The 24,362-nt window shown below is 35.3% G+C and overlaps 1 protein-coding gene across 1 annotated transcript in view; it reads right to left on the bottom strand.

Annotated features, from left to right (window-relative positions):
- STXBP5L (syntaxin binding protein 5 like) overlaps nucleotides 1-24,362 on the bottom strand; it is a 361,836-nt gene that overhangs the window by 238,716 nt on the left and 98,758 nt on the right. The gene's annotated exons all lie outside the window — the stretch shown is intronic.

The following is a 24,362-nucleotide window of genomic DNA, read 5'->3' as shown; positions in this document are numbered from 1 at the left end:
GATATGATCTGGGGGAGAGAAAAAACCACAGTGCTGCAGAAGGAAGGGAGCCCTTTTTGCAGAGTAGAAAAGGAGAGGGGGAAAGAGAGTAGCACATAGGGTTTGCAAAAGAAAAGCACTCTCCCAAAACCACTGACTAGGGAATTGGGGATGAAGGTATTGACTATTGCTAATTATTGCAAATAGTGGAGCCCAAATTTGGAGGTTTTGAAAGTCCATATCATTCGCCAGAGTCAACTGGGTGGGCAGCTGTGCTCCTGGGGAGAAGTAGGGCAAAGGCCCAGGAGCAGACAGCAGACAGCCTGGTGTGGAGATCCCCTGGTTTGCAATGGCAGAGTGCTTTCTGCTTCCTGAAGTGCATTTGAAATAGGGTATATTGCCGCTCTAAGGACAAAAGACTTGGCTGGCACCTTTTGAGTAGCAGTTCAACAGCAGGGGACAGAAGCATATGCAGAGGGCAGGTAACCAGACAGCAGCTTCCCCCCTGCCCTTCCCGCGCACAGCCTTGCTTCAACAGAAGCACCAGGCACCTACGTGGCTGTGACTGCTCCTCTGGGAAAGCACAGCACCAGGCACAGCACTGCAAGGCTAACCATGGGAGGAGGGAAGGGTGTCTGAGCTTTGCAGGGCCCTTTAAGATTTGGAGTTTTTTGTTGTTTTTTTTTTCCATAATATTTTATTGTCAAATTGTTTTCCATACAACACCCAGTGCTCTTCCCCTCAAGATGGACCTTGAGGGTGTCATGCTGAGTGAAGATTTGGAGTTTTTAATCTCAGCTGCAGCACCACAGATAAAAGACAGGAGAGCTGTGGCACCAGCCTCCCAATGGCCCTGGCACAGAAGGGTTAAGGGAAGAGATCTGACAGAAGCCTGGGACACACGATGGGAGATTATTTGCTATTTTGTGAGGACTCCAGGAGCAGCATCTGGTGCAAGCTACCCACCTCAGGGACAAGAGAGCAGGGTGATACATCTTCCTAACCCCACCCCAACTCCCACCCCCACCCCCCAGCACAGCCAATACCCCCAATGAAGGCAAAGCCCCTTATAACAAACCTTACCCCCCTACCCCCCCCCCACATGCCTGGCAAGGGGATCTTTACTAGGGCAGGTCTGTGAGCCAGTACAGCAAGCCTCTCCCAGAAAGGACCAATGCAGCCACCCTGCACGCAAGTCTACTGATCATAGAGTGCTCCAAAGCATCAGCTTCAGTTCTGGTGGAAAACAGGGCTTTCTTTTGGGGGGGCAAAAGAGACAAGGTGGGGGAAATGAAACTAAGCTTATCATTTTTGTTCACGTGTTTGTTTTTTCATTTTCTGGTTCAGGCTTTTTTTTTTTTTTTTTTTCCTTGCTTGCTTTTTTTTTTTGGAAACAGGCTTATAGTTTTTTGTTTGCTTTTTAATTCCTTTTCCTTTTCTTTTTTTCGGGGACGGGGAGATCAGGTATTTTTGTTTTTTTAAATCAGGCTTATTTTAACAAAGAAATCAAAGCATACCTATTTAAAGGTCCAAATACTCTCTACTCCAAGCAAGGAGAAACTCTGCAGAGGACGGACATTGGAGAAAGTATAGGCAAATCGACAGCAGACTGCATAAAGCATAAACCAGAAACACTTCCTGAAGCACCAGATCCTGGACAGTGTATGATCCCTTATAAATAAAACATTACTCTCAGTAGCAGGAAACATAACAAGCTTTCACAACATGCAGAAGACAGAAACCTAGGCAAAATGACAAGACAGAGGAATGCTCCCCAAAAGAATGATCAAAAAGAAACCACAGCCAGGGGTTTGCTGAAAGTAGATAAAAGCAATATTTGTAAACTAATTTAGAACAGTCATAAAAATACTAGCTGAGTTTGAAAAAAGCATAGAAGGGGTGCCTGGGTAGCTCAGTTAGTTTGTGTCTGACTTCAGTTCAAGTCAGGATCTCATGGTTTGTGAGTTTAAGCCCTACATTGGGCTCTATGTTGAGAGCTCAGAGCCTTGAGCCTGCTTCAGATTCTTTGTCTCCCTCTCTCTCTGTCCTTTCCCTGCTCGAGTTCTGCCTTTCTCTGTCTCTCAAAAATAAATAAATGTTAAAAGAATTTTTTTAATATTTAAAAAAAAAAGCATAGAAGACATCAGAGAAAGCTTTGCTGTGGAGATAAAAGACTAAATACTAGTAAGACCAAAATAAAATATGCTATAACTGAGATGAAAAACTGATCTGATGTAATCACAATGAGAATGAAGTAGCAGAGAAATGAAAAGGTGATATAGAAGATAAAAATTATAGAAACTAATGAAGCTGAAAACTATTAGGTCATGAATATTGCTTAAGGAACTCAGCAATTTAAAAAAGCACAATAACATCCATATCATAGGAGTCCCAGAAGAAGAAGAGTGAGAAAAAGGGGCAATAGGTTTAGCTCAGAACTTTCCTAACCTAGGGAAGGAAACACCCATTCAAGTCCAAGAGACACAGAAAACTCCCCTCAAAATCAACAAAAACAGGTTAACACCATGACATATCATGAAAGTGATAACTTTAACACATAGTGAAACTTGCAAAATACAAAAATGAAAAGAGAATTCTCAAAGGGGCCATGGACTACTTCAATGTTCTCAACCTACAAAGGTAAACACATAAGGTTAGCTGCAGACCTGCCACAGAAACTAGACAGGCCAGAGGGAGTGGCATGATATATTTAACATACTACTGGGAAATATATGCAGCCAAGAATACCTTATCTAGCAAGGCTGTCATTCAGAATAGAAGGGGAGATAAAGAATTTCCTAGATAAGCAAAAACAAAAGGAATTTATAAACAATAAACTAGCTCTGCCTGAAGTATTAAAGGGGACTCTTCCCTCCTACACTGTTGGTGGGAAAGTAAACTGGTGCAGCCCCTCTGGAAAACAGTGTGGAGGTTCCTCAAAAAATTATCAATAGAACTCCCCTAGGACCCAGCAATAGCACCGCTAGAGATTTACCCAAGGGATACAGAAGTACTGATACATAAGGGCACATGTACCCCAATGTTCATAGCAGCACTTTCAACAATAGCTAAATCATGGAAAGAGCCTAAGTGAACTAATGAATGGATCAAGAAGATCTGCTTTGTCTATACAATGGAATACTACCCGGCAATGAGAAAGAATGAAATCTGGCCATTTGTAGCAATGTGGATGGAACCTGAGGGTGTTAGGCTAAGCGAAATAAGTCAGGCAGAGAAGAACAGATACTATATATTTTCACTAATAAGTGAGGACCATGGGGGAGGGAAGGGGTAAAACTAGTTAGTGAGAGGGAGGGAGGCAAATCATGAGAGACTCTTAAATATTGAAAACAAACTGAGGGCTGAAGGTGGAGGGGGAAAGGGGAAGGGGAATGATGGTTATGGAGGAGGGCACTTGTGGGGAAGAGCACTGGGTGTTATATGGCAACCAACTTGACAATAAACTATAAAAAAAAAAGGGAGGGACTCTTTGAGCAGGAAAAAGAGATAAAAAGCAACAAAGACTAGAAAGAAAGAGAGATAATCTATAGGAATAGCAACATTACAGGTAATACAATGGCACTAAAGTCCTATCTATCCAAGTTACTCTGAATGTAAATGGATTAAATGAGCCAATCAAAAGACATAGGGTATCAGAGTGGATAAAACATATCCATCTATACGCTGCCTACATTAGACTCATTTCAACCTAAGGACACCTGCAGATTGATGGTGAGGGGATGGAGAATCATCTCTCACGCTATGGACATCAAAAGAAAGCCAGAGTAGCATCAGACTAAATTTTATTTTATTTTTTTTTTTAATGTTTATTTTCTTTTGAGAGAGAGAGACACAGACCATGAGTGGAGGAGGGGCAGAGAGAGAGACTGGGACACAGAATCTGAAGCAGGCTCCAGACTCCAAGCTGTCAGCACAGAGCCCAAAGTGGGGCTCAAACCCACAATCTGTGAGATTGCGACCTGAGCTAAGTCAGCTGCTTAACCGACTGAGCCACCCAGGTGCCCCAGACAAACTAAATGTTAAACCAAAGACTATAATAAGATATGAAAAGGGGGATTGTATCATAATAAAGAGATCTATTCAACAGGATCTAACAATTATAACTATCTATGCCACCAACTTGGAGCAGTTAAACATGAATCAATTAATAACAAACTTAAACTCATTGATAATAATACTAGAGGACTTTAGCAACTCACTTACAGCAATGGACAGATCATCTAAGCAGAGAAAAACATGGAAACCATGGCTTTGAATGATACACTGGACCAGACAGACTTAACACAGTGCGCTTGGAATATTCTCCAAAAGGGAACACACACTAGGTCACAAATCATGCTCAACACATACTTAAAGATTGAGATCACACCATGCATATTTTCAGACCACAATGCTATAAAACTTGAAGTAAACCACAAGAAAAACTCTGGAAAGACCACGAATACAAGTTAGGAGGTTAAGGAACATCCTACTAAAGAATGAATGGGTTAGCCAGGAAATTAAAGAAGAAATTTTAAAAATACATGGAAGCAAATTAAATGAAAACACAACAATCTGAAAGTTTTGGATATAACAAGAGAAAAGTATACTGCAATACAGGCCTACCTGAAGAAATAGAAAAAGTCTCAAGTACACAACCTAACCTTACACCTAAAGGAGCTGGGGGAAGAACAGCAAATAAAGGCCAAAACCGGCATAAGAAAGGAAATAATAAAGATTAGAGCAGAAATAAGTGATACTGAAATCAAAAAGCCAGTAGAACAGATCAACAAAACTAAGAGCTGATCTTTCAAAGAATAGACAAACTTGATAAACCTGTAGCCAGACTTATCAAAAAGAGAGAGAGAGAGAGAAAGGCCCCAAATAAAATCATGAATGAAAGAGGAGAGATCACAACAGAAATAAAAAAAATTATAAGAGAATATTATGAGTAATTATATGCCAGCAAATTGGGCAATCCAGAAGAAATGGTTAAATTTTTAGAAACATATAAACTACCAAAACTGAAACAGGAAAAGAAAAAATTTGAACAGACCCATAACCAGCAAAGAAATTCAATCAGTAATCAAAAATCTCCCAACAAACAAGGATCCAGGCCCGGATGGCTTCCCAGAGGAATTGTACCAAACACTTAAAGAAGAATTAATACATACTCTTCTGAAACTCTTCCAAAAATAGGAACAAAAAGAAATTTCCAAACTCATTCTATGAGGCCAGCATTCCTTTGACCCCAAAATCAAACAGATTCCACTAAAGAAACCAGTATCCCTGATGAATCTGGATGCAAAGAATTCAAGTTGAATCCAATGATACATTAAAAGAATTATTCACCACAATCACATGGGATTTATTCCTGGGCTGCCAGCATGGTTCAATATTTGCAAATCAATCAATGTGATACACACGACATTAATAAAAGAAAGAATAAGAACCATATGATCCTGTAAATAGATGCAGGAAAAAACAGTTGACAAAATACAGCATCATTTCTTTATAAAAACCTCAAGAAAGTCAGGATAGAAGGAACATGCCTCAACATCATAAAGGCCATATGTAAAAGATTCAGAGCTAGTATCATCCTCAATGAAGAAAACCTGGGAGCTTTCACCTAAGGTTATGAACACAACAAAAATATCTACCTCACCACTGTTCAATAGTGTACTGAAAGTCCTACAGCAACCAACAATAGAAAGAAATGAATACATCCAAATTGGCAAAGAAGAGGTCAAAATTTCCCTCTTCACAGGCGACATGATACTCTATGTGGAAAACCTAAAGATTCGAACAAAAAATTGCTAGAAATGATATATGAATTCAGCAAAGTCACAGGATATAAAATCAATATAAAAATTTGTTGCATTTCTATACACCAAAAATGAAGCAGCAGAAAACCAAGGAATCAATTCCATTTACAATTGCATCATAACCATAAGATACCTAGGAATAAACTTAACCAAAGAAGTAAAATATCTGTACTCGGTTAAGCACCCAACTCTTGATTTCAGCTCAGATCATGATCTCACAGTTCTTGAGATTGAGCTCCACATCAGGCTTGTCACTGACAGCATGAAGCCTGGTATGGATTCTCTCTCTCTCTCTCTCTCTCTCTCTCTCTCTCTCTCTCTCTGCCCCTTCCCCATTCATGCTCTCTCTTTTTCAAAAATAAACATTTTTTAATTAAAAAATATTTTAAAGAGATAAGTAGAAAGGGGGAAGGAGAAGAAAAGAAATAAAGCACAAGTACAGAAAACAGTTATAAACATAGTAGATATTAATTTAATTCTAATAATAATTTATATAAAAATTATCTTTGTAAGCAAATTAAAAGATAGAGATTTTATTTTTCTTTAATATTTTTAATGTTTATTTTATTTTTGTGAGAGAGAGACACAACATAAGCAGGGGAGGGGCAGAGAGAGAGGGAGACACAGAATCAGAAGCAGGCTCTAGGCTCTGAGCTGTCAGCACAGAGCCTGACGTGGGGCTCAAACCCATGAACCGTGAGGTCATGACCTGTGTGGAAGTTAGACCCTTAACCAACTGAGCCACCCAGGTGCTCCAAAGATAGAGATTTTCAAGTAGATTTAAAAAACAATAATCAAGTACATGCTATGTAAACAAAAACTCAAAAATACTGACAACAGTGGAATTCAATTAAGGGGGAGTAGAAAGATATACCATCTAACTCTAATCAAAAGATAGCTGAAGTAGTTATATTAATTTTAGACAAAAGGGACTTCAAAGAAAGTAATATTTTTAAGGATAAAAAAAGGGCATTAAATAATGGTAAAAGAATTCTCCAAGAAGACAGAAGTTTTTAATATGTGTGTACCTAACAACAGACATCAAAGTACATAAAGAAAAATTAATAAAAATGCAAGTAAGAAAAGAAAAATTCTCTAATGGAGTTGGAAACTGCAACATCTATCTTTCAGTAACTGATAGATCAAGCAGGCCGAAAATAAGTTAGAATACAGGTGACCAAAAACACCACCATGGATCCACTTGAACTAACTGACATTTATAGATTACTCCAACTAACAAAAGTGAAAAATATTTATCAGGTTCACATAAAATATTCACTAAGATAAGCACTTTCTGGGATCACAAAAAACACCTTACCAAACTTTAAATTTGAAAGTATGCAAACTACATTCTCAAAAATGATGGAATTAAGCTAGAAATCAAATGTACAAAAATAGGTAGAAAATTCCCACACATTTACAGATAAAATCTAAAAGAGCATGGTTCAAAGAAGAAATTGCAAGAGAAAAATTTTAAATATAGTAACTAAATGAAAGCACAACTAATCAAATCTTATGTGATGTAGTAAAAGAAGTGCTTACAGGAAATGTTGTAGCACTAAATGAATGTTTTAGAGAATGAGATATAAAATCATTAATAGCACACCTCAGGAAACTAGAGAAAGAAGAGCAATTTAAACTTAAATCAAGGAGAATAAAAGAAAGAGCAAAAATTAGAGAAATAAAATATACCAAAAAAACAATTGAGAAAATTAGCCAAAGCCAATGTTGGTTCTCTGAAATGATTAAAAAATCTTACAAACCTCGAACCAGGCTAATCAAGAGAAAAAGAAAAAAAATTGCCAACATTGGAAAAAAAGGAAGATGACTGTATTAATCGCATGTATATTAAAAGGGTCATTAAAAATACAATGAAAAATTCTATGTCCACAAGTTTGGTAATCTAGATAAAATGGACTAATTCCCACTAAAACTAAATTTCGACTAAAACTCACACAAGAGAAATCAATAATCTGAATAGGCCTAGATCTATTAAGGAAGTTGAATCACTAATTAATAACTTTCAAAAAAAGCACCAACTGAAACAGTTTCATTTTGCTCAACATTTAAGGAAACAAATTATACCAATTGTCTACAAGATCTTCCAGAAAATACAAGCAAAGGCAATACTTCCTCACCCATTGTATGAGGCTAGCATAGTGTAATATCAAAACCAAAGACATAACAATAATAGAAAACTAGAAACCAGTAACATAAATGAAAGCTTTCTCAATAGAATATTAATAAAGCAAATTAAAAATGTATAAAAATTTCATACTAAAACCTAGCATAATTTATTCTAGGTATGCAAGGCTAATTCAATATTTGAAAATTAATATATCAATCATATCACCAGTCTAAAGAAGATCGAAAAATCCTATCAATAGTTTCAGGAAAATAATTTCAAAAAATCCAACACTTATTCCTGAGAAACTCTCAATAAACTAGCAATATAAAGGAGCTTCTTCAACTTAATAAATACATACAAAATCCTATAGCAACATCATACTTAATAATGAGAAACTAGATGCTTTTCTCCTCAGATCAGAAACAAGGGAGGGATGTCCCCTCTCACCACTCCTATGCAACACTGTATTAGAAGACCTAGCTAATGCACTATAATTAAAAACAAGTAATCTTTATACAGATTGAGAAGAAAGGCATAAAACTATCTATATTCAAAGAAGATTATCATTGTCCTATGTAGAAAAATCTGAAAAATTGACAAAAATAACCTCCTAAAACTGAAAAGCAATTGTAATAAGGATTCAGGATACAGGGCAATCGCTATCAGTTGCATTTCTACATACCACAAACAGAATTTGAAATTTAAAACATAATACCATCTAAAATTGCACTAAAAACAGTAAGATACATAGATGTAATTGTAACAACATATGTACATGACCTATAATCAGAAACTTCAAAAGTCTTAACAAAAATCAAATGAAAGAATATTCTATGTTGATGGATTTGAAAACTTGATTTTGTTAACATGTCCACTATTCTCAACTAGATCACAGATAGATTCAAGGCAAACTTAATCAAAACCAGCCAAATTTCTTTGTAAATACTGACAAAATAATTCTAAAGTTTATATGGAAAATCAAAAGACCCATAATAGCCAATATAATACAGAAGAAGAAGGAGGTGGGAGAGGGACAGAAAGAAGAGGCAGGGGAATGGAGAGGCGGAAAGTAGTGGGGAAGGAATGGGAATAAAAACAATGACAATACTAAAGTTGGAGGATTCATGCTACTAATTCCAAGACTTATTTCAAAGTGATTGAAATCTAATCATAGCACTGTACTGGCAAAATAACAGAAACACAGATCAATGGAAAAGACTAGTCCAAAAATAGACACAAAGGAAGTCAACTGATTTTTGACAAAAACCAAAATCAACTTATTGAAGAAACTATAGTCTTTTCAACAAATAGTAAACAATTTGACATCCATATGCACATAAAATGAATCTAGACACAGACCTTACATCTTTCACAAAGATCAAAATGAATCATAAGCTTTAATGTAAAATGCAAAACTGCAAAACTTCTAGAAGCAAAGCAGGAAAACTTCTACATGACATGAATTTGGCAATGGATTATAAGATATAACACCAAATCACAATCCATGAAATAAAAAGTGTTAAATTGGACTTCATTAAAATTATGAACTCCTGCTCTACAAAAGGAACTGTTAGGAGAATTAGACATGCCACAGATTTAGCAAAGTATATACAAAATATAAATCCAATTAAAGACATATCCAAACAAACAAAAAAAAAACACTTAAAACAATAAACCAAATAAAGTTTAAAATGGGCAAAAGATCTGAATGAATGCCTCACCAAAGAAAATAAACATGTGGAATAAGCAGATGAAAAAATGCTCAACATCATCTGTCATTAGAGAATTACAAATACTACAACAAGATGACTTTACACACCTATTAGAATGGCTAAAAATCCAAACCACAGTACCAAATGCTAGCAAGGATCTAGCAACAGGAATTCTCATTTATTTCTGGTGGAAATGCAAAACAATACAGCCATTTTGGAAGACAAGTTGGCAGATTCTAATGAAGCTAAAAGTAGTCCATTTGATCCAGCAATTGTGGTCTTAACTATTTTTCATTAAATTGAACCAAGGAAACCTGCATGCAGATTTTTATATCAGCCTATTCATAATCAAAAAAACCAGATGTGACCAAGATGGCTTTTAATAGGTGAATGGATACACAAATCAGTACAACCATGCAATGGAATATTATTCAGCAATTTTTAAAAAATGAGCTATCAAGTGAATAAAAGACATGGAGGAAACATATAGCTTAGTGAATGAAGACTGCTTGAAAGGACTGTGTGTGTGTGGTGGCGGGGGCGCACACCCATGCACACACAATTATATGACTTTCTAGAAAAGGCAAACTAAATGGGCAGAAGACATGAACAGACACTTTTCCAAAGAGGACATCCAGATGCCCAACAGACACATGAAACGATGCTCAGTGTCACTCATCATCAGGGAAATACAACTCAAAACCACACTGAGAAAGCACCTCACAGCAGTCAGAGTGGCTAAAATGAACAAATCAAGAGACTATAGATGCTGGCGAAGATGTGGAGAGACAGGCACCCTCCTACACTGTTGGTGGGATGTAAACTGGTGCAGCTGCTCTGGAAAACAGTGTGGAGGCTCCTCAAAAAACTATCCATAGAACTCCCCTAGGACCTAGCAATAGCACTGCTAGGGATTTACCCAAGGGATACAGAAGTGCTGATGCATTGGAGCACATGTACCCCAATATTCATAGCAGCACTTTCAACAATAGTCAAATCATGGAAAGAACCTAAATGTCCATCAACTGATGAATGGATCAAGAAGATGTGCTTTATATATACAATGGAATACTACATGGCAGTGAGAAATAATGAAATCTGACCATTTGTAGCAATGTTGATGGAACTCTAGGGTATTATGCTAAGTGAAATAAGTCAGGCAGAGAAAGACAGATACCATATGTTTTCACTCATATGTGGAACTTGAGAAACTTAACAGAGCACCATAGGGGAAGAGATGGGGAAAAAATAGTTAAGAGTGAGGAAAACCTTATGAGACTCTTAAATACTGAGAACTGAGGGTTGATGGTGGGTGGGGGAGAAGGGAAAATGGGTGATGGGCATGGAGGAGGGCACTTGTTGGGATGAGCACTGGGTGTTATATGGAAACCAACTTGACAATAAACTATAATTTTAAAAAAAGGCAAACTATAGAGGTAGCAATAACATCATTGGTTGCAAGATGCTCAGGGAAAGTGGGAGAGGATTGAGTATATGAAGCACAGGATTTTTATGGCAGTGAAACTATTCTTCATGAAACTGTCATGGTGAATACAGGATAGTATGCATTCATCAAAATCAACACAAGTTTACAGCATAAAGAATGAACCTTCATGTATACAAATTTCTATATCACTTTTTCAGAGTTCAGAGGATCCCAAGAGGGAATGAAGACTATAACAAAATCATGTAATGCTATTATAAATGTATGAAATAACTTCAGTGAAGAAAGTGAGGGAAGAAAAGGGTTACCTAAATAATTATGGAAATGAGTGTAGTCTGTAAGACTAAAGATAAAAAGAATTACACATAAACACTATATTCTAGTTGATAAAGTTGTTTCAATCAGGGATATGGATTAGCAATTTTAATATACATGGATGCTGGAATTGAACAAATAAGTAAATGGATAGTAGATAGTAGGAGCCAAGTTTCTCAGTGTTTGAGTGAAAACTTATAACCAAGAAGAGGAATGACCCATATGGTAATGAATTACAGTTGGAGACATCAAGATGAATTCATATTTATCTTAACATAGATACAAATAGGCAAATATTTATAAGTATTTGTAGATATTTTTTATAGACACAATATATAAATATGTTGTGTTAGCTGAGCAGGCCTAGAAGGAGCCATGATCTAGTAGCAATGAGCGCAACTAGTATCCATATTTTTGTTTCTAATACAATGAAATGAAAATGGAGAAATGGCTGAGTCTAGGACTGGGGCATAAAGTATATGAGTCTGGAGTAGCAAATAAAGAAGTGTTTAAAATTCCTTAAAGCTTATAATGTTGGGGTATGCTAAAGGGACATAGAAGCCAGTGAAAGAGTATATGACAATCAAAGTTAGAACAATAAGAGCAACAAAATAATAAACTAGAATTAGATTATAACCCAACAACCCAACGTGTGAAATAAGATTTTATGAGTCCATATTGCTACAAATAAATGGCTGATTGATTCAATGAATAAATACATAAATAAATAAGTGAGGAAGAGATAAATCTCCTTTGCAAATAAATTCCAAATCATCTCTAAAGATACCCTGCCCTTAAGGATATATAGTATAAATCCCAACGCTTTACATGTAGGCTGTGCATAATAACTTCCTCCAAAGAAAACAGTATGGAAAAGTAGAAGAAAGAGTAACTTTATAGTGGAATAACCTGACAAACACTACCTCAGCCAAGTGCCCCATGTCAGTATTAACAGCATTAAATCATATTGATAGCAATGGGCCCTCAAAATGATGAAAGAGCACTTTACCTCTATGATAATCTTCCCCAAAACTCATACCCACAGTCTAATCATGAGAAAAGCAACAAGTTCCAATAGAAGAGCATCCTACAAAATGTTTGACCAGGGAGCCCTCCAAATGGTAAAAACTATTAAAAACAACAAATCTGAGGAACTGTCAAAGTCCACCGCCTAGGAAGATATAACAACTAAATGTAACATGGTATCCTGGATTGGATCCTGCAACAGAAAAAAAACCTACGGAAATCCAAATAAATTATGGCTTTTAACAATAAAGTCTATAGTATCTTTCATTTATTCTGTAAATTTAAGACTGGTCTTAAAAACTAGTCTATTAAAAAACAAACCAAATAGAGAATGGGCAAAAGACACAAATAGACATTTCAATGAACAGTTTAAATACAGATGACTATTAAACACATGAAAAGATTGTTCAGCAAAATGAGCTAGGAGGGAACTGTAAATTAAAACCACAATGACAGGAACAGAAGAGTGAACTTTGAAATAGACCCCCATAGATAAAGTCAATTGATCTTTGACAAGGATCAAAGGAAATACAATGGAGCAAAGATTCTCTTTAAATAATTGTATTGAACTGGACATCCACATGAAAAAACACATTCAATCTAGACAAAGACCTTATGCCTTTCACAAAAATTAACTCAAATGGATCACAGACTTATACATAAAACATAAAACTACAAAACTTCTAAAAGATAACATAGGACAAAGCTAGGTGACCTTGGATATAGTAACATCTTTGTAATGCAACACGAAAGACATAATCAAAGAAATAATTGATAACCTGGACTTAATTAAAATAAAAAACTTCTGCTTTGTGAAAGACAATATCAAGAGAATTAGAAGATAAGCCACAGACTGGGAGAAAATATTTGCTCAAGACACATTTAATTAAGGATGATTATCCAAAATCAAAAATAACTCATTTTTTATGTTTACTTATTTTTGAGACAGACAGAGAGAGAGAGAGAGAGAGAGAGAGAACATTAGCAGGAGAGGGCAGAGAGAGAGGGAGACACAGAATCCAAAGCAGGCTCCAGGCTCTTTGTTATCCACATAGAGCCCAACATAGGGCTCAAACTCACAAACCATGAGATCATGACCTAAGCCAAAGTTTGACACTTAACCAACTGAGCCACGCAGGCACCCCTAAAATAAAAAAGAACTCATCAAACTCAATAAGAACAATAAAAAATAAACAATCCAGAAAAAAAAAAAAAAGGCCAGAGAGCTTAATGGACATCTCACCAAGGAAGATATACAGATGGCAAAAAAGCATATAAAAAGGTGTTCCACATCATACACCATTAGGGAAACACAAATTAAAACAAGAAAGAGATACCACTACACACTTATTAGTATGGCCAAATCTGGAACACAGACAACACCAAATGCGGGCAAAGATGTGGATCAATGGGAACTCTCTTTCACCGCTGGTGGGAATATAAAATGGTGCAGCCACATTGGAAGATAGGGCAATCCAGCAGTTTCTCAAAAAATGAAACATATTCTTATCATAGGATCTAGTAACTGCACTCCTTGGTATTTACCCAAAAGAGTTAAAAACATATGTCCACACCTACATGTAAATGTTTATATTTATAGCAGCTTTATTCAAAATTGCCAAAACTTGGAGGCAACCAAGATGTCAGTCAGTAGGGGAACAGATAAATAAACTCTGCTACATTCAGATAAGGGACTATTATTTAGCAGTAAAAAGAAATGAGCCATCAATCCATGAAAACATATTACTAAGTGAAAGAATCTGCAAAGGTTACATACTGTGTGATTCTAACTATATAACATTCAGGAAAAGGCAAAACTATGAAGACAATAAGAAGATAGTAGTTAGTTAGTAGGGTGAAATAGTGGCAGAGATGAATAGGCAGAGTATAGTGGATTTTTAGGGTAGTGACTACTCTGTAGGATATTATGATGATGGATATATGTCATTATACACTTGTCCAAATCAATGTGAATATCTTGGTTCTGAATTTTTCCTATAGTTTTGAAAGATATCACTACCATTGGGTGAAACTTGGTAAGGAGTTTTGAAAGATGTCACTACCATTGGGTAAATACATGGGATCCCTCTGTATTATATACTATAACTGCATGTGAATATACAATTATCAAATTTTTATGCCTCTTGGCATAAGAAGGGGCAGCCCAGGCAGAGCTGGATTTTGTAAAAATTTAATAAAAATAATTAAATTAGAATGTCTAACTCTGACCAAGCTAAAATAGCTTCTTTTCTCCCAGGTCCTCTGCCTTATAACTAAAAAACCCTAATAAATAACACATAGTTGGAAGATGGGAAGATAGCAAAGTAGGAACCTAAGCTCATCTTGTCCTACAGGTGCAACTAGATAATCCATCAGCATAAACATCCCAGAAAATGAGCTGAAGACAGGCAGAATAAACTCTACAATCAAAGGTAGAAAAAAAGGCTACATTGAAGAGAGCAGGAAGGTAAAGTTACAGATTTGGAGTGAAATGAACCATGATCTATAGTGGTAAAAAGGAGCCAGTGGCATGAAGAAGGGTGATAAACAGATTGTCACACTGGGGAGTCCACACAGGGAAGATTAATCCCCATAACCTTTGGCTTTGAAAGTGAGAGGGGACAAATTTCGTGAGTTATTGCAACCAATGAGACTCAAAGCCTGGACATTTTTTAATCAGCAAGTTTCACTCTGCAAGTGCCCAGAAGGCATCAGGAAATAAAGTTCCTGCCTTTAAAGAGACAGCCCAACAAACATCTAGTGGAAATACAGTGTAGAAGCAACAGTGTGAAAAATGCCAGGGACAGACAGGAGGGAGAGTTATTTACTCATCTCAGACAATGGCTTGGAGAGGCAGGGATCATGAAAGACACCTCCAGTAACAAAGGAGCTGGCAAGCAACACTTTCTTCCCGCGCCCCCCCCCCCCCACCTCCAGCAAAAACACAAGGCCACTTGCAGGAACCAGCATGGTGCCAACACTAGCTACTTAACCTGCTTACACCAAGCCCCACCTACCTGCGCTTCAGCTGATCTGTCCTTCCCACTTTCCTTAGTTACAGTGCTGTAAGACTCCTCCCCTTTCAAAAACCCCACCAAGTCCTTATCTCCTGACCTGCACATTTTGTTGAACCTCAGCTGTAGTGGCAGTAACAGGCCTCCTTTCACAAAACCAGTGCACACTTTTTAAAACGTGTCCCACCCATCTGGGACCACACACTGCCCACAACAGGCAAAGAACCTCTGTAGATGACTAATATGAAGGATAAAAACCAGAACTTAACAGCAAGGCACATACAACGCACATAAGAGATACCCCTGAATTGCCAGGTCCTAGGGAACACAGAACACACACTACAGGGCACTATAGGACCTCTTCTTCATCAAGCCAATACTTTCAAGAACAGGAAATATAGCTGGTTTTCCTAATATACAGGAACAGACACAGAGAGATAGACAAAATGAGGAGACAGAAGAGCATGTCTCAAATAAAAGAATAAAACAAAATTTCAGAAAGAGACCTAAGCAAAATAGATATGGGTAATATGCCAGAGAGAGAATTTAAAGTAATGATCATAAAGGTACTCACTGGACTTGAGAAAAGAGTGGTGGACATCAGTTAGACCCTTAACAAAGAGATAAAAAAGAAGCAATCAGAGATAAAAGAACACAATTAATGAAATTAAAAATACACTTGATGGAATAAACAGCAGGCTCGAGGAAGCAAAGGAATGAATTAATGACCTGGAGGACAGAATAATGGAAAGAAATAAAGCTGAACAAGGGAGACAAAAAAGAATTATGTAAAATGAGAATAGACTTAGGTAACTCAACAACGCCAACAAGTATGGTAACATTCGCATTATAGGGATCCCAGAAGGACAGAGAGAAAATTTATTGGAAGAAATAATAGCTAAGAACTTCCCTAATCTGGGGAAGGAAACAGAAATCCATATCCAAGAGGCACAGAGATTCCCTCAACAAAATTAATCCAAGGAGACAGTTTTTTAAATGGCAAGGTAGTGATAAAGAAAGCAGCAAGAGAAAAAGAGAGTAACATACTAGGGAAATCCCATAAGACTATCAGCCGATTTTCAGCAGAAACTCTGCAGGTCGGAACAGAATGGCATGATATATTCAAAATGCTAAAAGGAAAAAATCTGCAGCCAAGGATTCGCTACCCAGAAAAGCTGTTATTCAAAATAGGAAAGATAAAGAGTTTCTCAAACAAACAAAAACTAAAGGAATTCATGACTACTAAACCGGCACTACAAAAATATTAAAGGGAACCCTTTGAATAGAAAGGAAATAATATCAGTGAGAGTATAAAAAGGTGGAAGTACAGAATTGGTAAAAATAAGTATATCTGTAAAAATCAGTCAAGGAATTCAAGAAATGAAAGACTGTAAAATATGACACCATATACCTAAATACATGGGTAGGACTGGAGTAAAGAATGGATTCAAACTTAAGTGACCATCAATATAACATAGGCTGCTATATCAAGAAAATGTTATATACAAACCTAATAGTAACCAGAAATCAAAACCACTAACAGACATGCAAAGAATAAAGAGAAAGGAATACAAGTATGTCACTAAAGCAAGCCAACAATCCATGAAAAGAGATCAAGAGAAGAAAGGATCAGAGGAAAACTATAAAAACAATGACAAAAGCAGTAACAAAATGACAATAAATACATATCTATCAATAATTACTTTGAATGAAAATGGACCAAATGCTCCAATCAAAAGACAGAGTGTATTAAAAAAAAAAAAAAAAGACAGGGTGACCGAGTGTATTAAAAAACAAGACCCATCTATTTTCTGCCTATTACAGCTCATTTCAGACCAGAAACACCTGCAGATTGAAAGTGAAGGGAGGGAAAAATATCTATCATGCAAATGGATGTCATAAGTAAGCTAGAGTACTAGAGTAGCATTATATATAAGACAAAATTGACTTTAAAACAAAGACTGTAACAAGAGACAAAATGACACAAAACAATCATAAAGGTGACAATCCAACAAGAAGATATACAATTTTAAGTATTTACAGGCCCAACAAGAGAGCATTCAAATATGCAAAACAGTTAATAACAAAATAAAAGAACTAATACAATAATAGTAGGGAACATTAACATCCCACTTACACCAATGAATATATCATCCAAACAGAAACTCAGCAAGGAAACAGTACCCTTGAATGACACATTAGACCAAATGGATTTAACAGATATATTCAGAAAATTCCATCCTAAAACAGCAGAAAATACATTCTCTTCAAGTGCACATGGAGCATTCTCCAGAACAAATCACATATTAGCTCACAAAACAAGCCTCAACAAATTCAAGAAAACTGAAGTCATAACCTGCATCTTTTCTTACCACATGCTATGAAACTAGAAGTCAACCACAAGAAAAAATTGAAAAAAACAAAAATACATAGAGGTTAAATAACATGCTACTACTAAGCAATAAATGGGCCAACCAGGAAATGAAAGAAGAAATACTCAATAGGGAAAAACTAAGAGCTTTTCCCCTAAGATCAAGAATAACACAAGGATGTCCACTCGTACTCAAATTGGTAAGGAAGAAGTATTTCAGATGACATATACTATATAATAGAAAAGCCTAAAGACTGCACCAAAAGACAACTAGAACTGATAAATGTATTTAGTAAAGTTGATGATATTAAATCAATGTACAGAAATCTGTTGCACTTCTATATACTAATAATGAAGCAGCAGAAAGAGAAATTAAGAAAACAATCCCATTTAAAACTGCACCAAAAATCATTAAATAAATAAAATATCAGGAGTATACTTAACCAAAGTGAAAGACCTGTACTTTGAAAACTATAAAATACTAATGAAAGAAATTGAAGATAACACAAATAAAAAGATACTCATGTTTGTGAATTAGAAGAAAAATATTGATAAAATGTCTATACTACACAAAGCAATCTACACATTTAATGTAATCTATTTCAAATTCCAACAGTATTTTTCACAGGACTAAAACAAATAACAGTAAAATTTGTATTGAACCACAAAATACCTGAAAAGGCCAAAGAAATCATGAAAGAAAGCTAAAAGTCAATGTTATCACAATTCCAGACTTCAAGTTATACAACAAACTATAGTAATCAGAACCATGACATACTGGCACATAAATAGACACAGATCAATGAAACATACAGGAAAGCACAGAAATAAACCCACAATTAAATGGTCAAGAAATCTTCAAAAAAAGGAGCAAAGTATATACAATGGGGGAAAAAAATCTCTTCAACAAATGGTATTGAGAAAACTGGACAGCTATGTGCAAAAAAATAAAAGTAGGCCACTTTCTTATACCATCCACAAAAATTAACTCAAATGGATTAAAGACCTATATTTGAGACAGAAAATCATAAAAATCCTAGAAGAGAACACAGGCAATACTTTCTTTGACAATGGCCTTAGCAACATTTTTCTAGATATTTTCCTGAGGCAAGGGTAATAAAAGCAAAATTAAACTAGTGTGGCTTCACCAAAACAAAAAGCTTCTGAAGAGTGAAGAAAACAATCAACACAACTAAAAAGCAACCTATGGAATGGGAGAAGGTATTTACAAATGACATCTCCAATAAAAGCTATCTAAAATATAGAAAAACTTCATACAACTTGACATCCAAAAACAAACAATCCAGTTTAAAAATGGGCAAATTTATGAATAGACATTTCTCCACGAAGACATATAGAGGACCAACAGACATACAAAAAGATGTTCAACATCACTCATCAGGGAATTACAAATCAAAATTACAGTGAGATATTACCTCGCACCTGTCACAATGGCTAAAATGAACAACACAAGAAACAACAGCTGTTGGTGAGGATGTGGAGAAAGAGAAATCCTTTTGCACTGTTAGTAGAAGTGCAAACTGATGCAGCCTTTGTAAAAAATGGTATGAGGATTCCTCAAAAAGTTAAAGATAGAACTACCCTAAGATTCAGCAATTGCATTATGAGGTTTTACCGAAAGGATACAAAAATACTAATTCATAAAGGATACGTGAAACCCCATGTTTTTTCCAGCATTATCTACAATAGCCTAATTATGCAATTAGCCCAAGTGTCCATCAACCAATGAATGGATGTGGTGATATATATACCTACAATTGAATATTAGCCATAAAAAAAGAATGAAATTATGCTGTTTTCAATGACATGGATGGAATTAGAGAGTATTATGCTAAGTGAAATATGTCAGCCAGAGGAAGACAAATACCATGTGATTTCACTCACTCATATATGAATTTAACAAACAATCAAGGGGCGCCTCAACTGGGCAGTCAGTTTAGCATCCAATTCTTGATTTTGACTCAGGTCATGATTTTACATTTCATGGAGTTGGGCCCCACATTGCACTCTGTGCCGACAACATGGAGTTAGCTTGAGGATTCTCTCTTGCCTTGTATCTCGTCCCTTCCTCTCTCATTCATGCTCGGTCTCTCTCTCTCTGTCTCTGTCTCATAATAAATAAACATTTTTTAAAAAGAAACAAAACAAATGCACAAAGGAAAAAAAAACAGAAAGACAAACTAAGAAATAGATTTTTGCCATAGAGAACTGATGATTACCAGAAGGGAGGTAGAAAGGGGGATAGATGAAATAGAAGAAGGGTATTAAGGAGTGCACTTGTGATGAACACCTGGTAATGTATGCAATTGTTGAGTCATTATATTGTATACCTGAAACTAATATTACATTATATGTTAACTATACTAGAATTAAAAAAAATTTATGACTAAACCTAACAAAAATGTGAAAGACCTCCTCAGAGAAATTTATAAAGGTTATTTAGAGAAATCAAAGAAGACCTAAGGAAATGGAGGGATATAATATATGCCATGTTCATCAACCGAATGAATCAATATTATCATCCCCCATCTTCATGGCATATGTTAGTTCTCCTCAAAGGAATCTATGGATTCAAAATATTTCTTTTGTTTAAATTTACTGTGTAACTGGAGGTTTGTACCTCTTAATCCCATTTACCTATTTGGCCCATCCCCCCTTCCCTGGCAACCCCTAGTTTGTTCTATTATTCAGTCTATTTCTGTTTTGTTTTGTCTTTTATATTTCATATGTAAGTGATAACATATTTGTCTTTGACTTATTTGACTTAGTATAACACCCTCTAGGTCCATCCATGCTATCACAAATGATAAGATTTTTTTCTTTTTATGGCTCAGCAATATTCTATTGTGTGTGTGTATATATACCACATCTTTCTCCATTCATTGTTGATGGACACTGAGGTTGCGTTCATAGTTTGGCTTTTATAAACATTACAGTGAATATAAGCGTCCATGTATCTTTTCAGATCAGTATGTCAAATCAAAATATCAGAAAATGTGTTTGTGGAATTTGACAAGCTATTTCTAAAATTTAAGATGAAACACAAAAGTTAAATTTAAGCAAGTGAATTAAAATAGAATGTTAATCAAATTGAAGAATATTCACTAAGTTGAATACTACATAATAGTGAAAGTAATCAACTATAGCTACATGCAACCTGAATGAAATTTGCAAATATAACATTGAGCAAAAGAAGCTAACCATAAACAAGTATATATGTATAGTATCACTTTTATAATTGCCCAAACAACAGGCAAAACTAATCTATAGTGTTTGAAATCAGGATAGTATTATAACTGGGGTTAGTAAATGAAAGATAAAACAGAGTAGGGGGCGAATTTCCATAGTTCTAGTAATTTTACGTTTCTTGTTTTTTGTGTTTGTTGCATGGGTATAAAATTATTTCATGTGTGCACTTAACATTTACTTAGCTTTTTTAATGTGGCTTTTTAAAATGTTTATTTATTTACTGAGAGAGAGAGAGAGTGAGAGCAAGCACATGCTCATGTGAACAAGTGGGGGAGAGGCGCAGAGAGAGAGAGAAAGAAAAAGAGACAGACAGACAGACAGACAATCCCAGGCAGGCTCCATGCTGTCAGTGCAGAGCCTGACATGGGGCCTAATCCCACCAACAGTGAGATCATGACCTGAGCCAAAATCAAGAATGGGATGCTTAACCCACTGAGCCATACAGGCACCCCAATATGTGTGTTTTCAGATTTTATTTTTAAATAATCTCTATACCCAACAAGGGGCTCGAACCCACAACACTGAGATCAAGAGTCATGTGCCCACTAACTGAGCCAGCCAGGCACCCCTACACAACTTCCTCGTAACATTTACATACATACCAAAAAATAAATAAATGAAATAAGAAAGATTGTACTGATAAGGAATAATCTTTAGAATAAATTATAAAGAGTGAAGAAAATACAAAACTGTATAACATGCTATAATTTAACAGAAATATGTATTTTTTGCTTATATATACATTAGGAAGAAAATTCTGTTATATATATTTGCCTATATGTGTACATAATGGAAAGATATAATAAATGAATAAGTAACACTGCTCGCCTCCACTGACGGGAACTAAATGGCCAAGGAAGAAGAGTGAAGATAGATCCTTCACATATACAACTACATCTTTTGAATGTTAAATCAGCTAAATATGTTAATTATTCAAGAAAATTTTTAAATGAACATAATTCAAATTACCTTTATAATGCAATACTATATTTCAAATTGGGGGTACAAACTTCTCCAAAAGCCAACTCTGATGGATCAAGTTTGCTAGATATTTCATAAATTATAGGGTTCTTAAATTATTACTTCCCTGCATCTTAGCTAATATTCCTTAAAACTACTCTGATTATGTTAATTAGCAGAACACCACAGATAGAAAAAATAAACTCCAACATAATAAGTACAAATAATTTAGCATCTTAATGTCATAGTCTACCTATTGAATTTTACTTGAAAACCATGTAAAACAACTCTGTGCTTTCCCCAACATTATACCATTTATGATCAGTGATAGCAAGAACTATTAATGTGCCTAAAATATGAATGCTTATTTTATTCATTTTCAGATCATGCATCACAGAAATCAAAACAGTTGCTCTCCCATATTTAGCTTTAAAATCATATTTTAAAAGAATCCAAGGATCATTTCCCAGAAGCAGATGAAATATCTGAACCTAGCCTTCATAAAGCCAAAGGTTGAAGGTGCCATAGTAAAAAAAATAACCTAAAATGTATAGCATAAAATAAATTAAATATATATTTGGCACATGCATAAGAATATATAGAAGTTTACATAGTTAAATGGCTAATTTAAGCAGGTTTAGAGTTCCAAAAAGTGCTTGGTTAAATTCTCCTTTATAGTCTTAAGGCTCCTATTTATCATGGATTTCCCCCCTCTACAGTAGAATGTGATAGTTAATGGTTATTTCAAGTCAAGATAATTTATTTTCACATTCAAGATAATGAATTTATCTTTGTCAAACATATAGATATCACATTGTTGTCAGCATTAAAATAAGCAATGCCCATACAATTCCTATGGTTTAAACTTGTCCAAAATCTGTGAGCTTGCTCTTTTATGTTCCTAACAATCGAATCTACAGCAATTGAGATAATAAAAGTATAATTGGAAATCATCACATCATTTCTTACCCCACCCCACAAAGGGCCATTAGGGGCCAGAACATTTCCGTCAACATTCCAACTGTAAGGGGAAAACCTATTCTGTCCATCTACACAGAAGTATAGGGCCAGATCTACTCAAACCATTGAAAGAAACAAACAAAATCTTACAGTGAAAGATAAAATCAGTATGTCAATATCTGAGTACATGACATTTTTAGTGGTAAAAACACAGAGACGGTATAACAACTCTTGACTGATCTTTAAATTTTTCAATATCCTGAAACTTCTGTTGTAATATTTACTTTAAAATATAAGATAAAATAACCAAAATTAGATCTTATCTAAATAAAGAAATTTTATTTAGTTTTAGCAAGCATCTAAAATATAAAATCTCTCCTCTCAAAATATACTGGATAGAGTAAAATTTTCCATTGATGATGAATCATAAAATACTGCAGTCATAATACTCATGAATATTACTCAAAATACTGAGGAATAATTAATTAAGTAGTATAGTATGCGTACAAGCAGAAAAAGTTTCAGGCAAAAAAAAAGTCTGCATAACTGCCATCCTTCTCACAAGCTATAAAAACAGATTCACTTCATTAAGCTGTGCTCATATAGTGACGATTATGTATTAAAGTATTATTATTCAACAATGTAAGTACTATCTTGAGTTCTCAGCAGTGACTACCTGCCTCCATTATTCACCTACCTCAATTTGAATAGTACTTGCTAATCTGTGTAAATTTACTTCTTAGGGATTTCTTTTCCTTTCATTAACATCAAATTTTCCTGTGATGACCCTTTTCATTCACTGCAAAGAGTTAGATTGTTTTCCAAATAATAAGCAAATATCAGGTTATTTTATAGTTATAGAGACAGATAATGAAGTACAAATTTTACTTTAACTCCAGATGGATTATCAGTTGAGTAAATGTGAATTATGTTTCAGGTCTCATTGAATCCAACATTAGAAACATTAAAATTTGGTAGTTAGAAATAAAATCTAGTTGCTTTTCCTATTTCCATTCATTTTTCTCTTTTGGATTATTAATATTTCATTTTAAAGTGCGGGAACCTAAATTCTGATCAAATTACCATCTTTGAAAACATTAAGCTTGGATGTGTAGTACAACGCTTAGTACCAATATTTTTGGAATCTAAAACTTTGTCCTGGTTTTTTTTCATGTAAAACATTTAAGCAAAAGACTGAAAATGCCATGATCAAAAGGTATAAAAATACAGTTAGTATTTAGTTGACTTTCAAATTTTAGTCTCTGAGTTTTCAGCACCCTGGCCTAAAAAAAAGAACACATCATTGCAGTAGTGCCAGTTTATAGTGAGAAGAACACAAATGTTAGGAGTTCCCCATT

This window comes from Suricata suricatta, chromosome 5, assembly GCF_006229205.1.
Source record: "Suricata suricatta isolate VVHF042 chromosome 5, meerkat_22Aug2017_6uvM2_HiC, whole genome shotgun sequence".
NCBI lineage: Eukaryota > Metazoa > Chordata > Mammalia > Carnivora > Herpestidae > Suricata > Suricata suricatta.
Note: the sequence above shows the minus strand (reverse complement) of the source record. Positions and strands in the feature narration are given on the sequence as shown.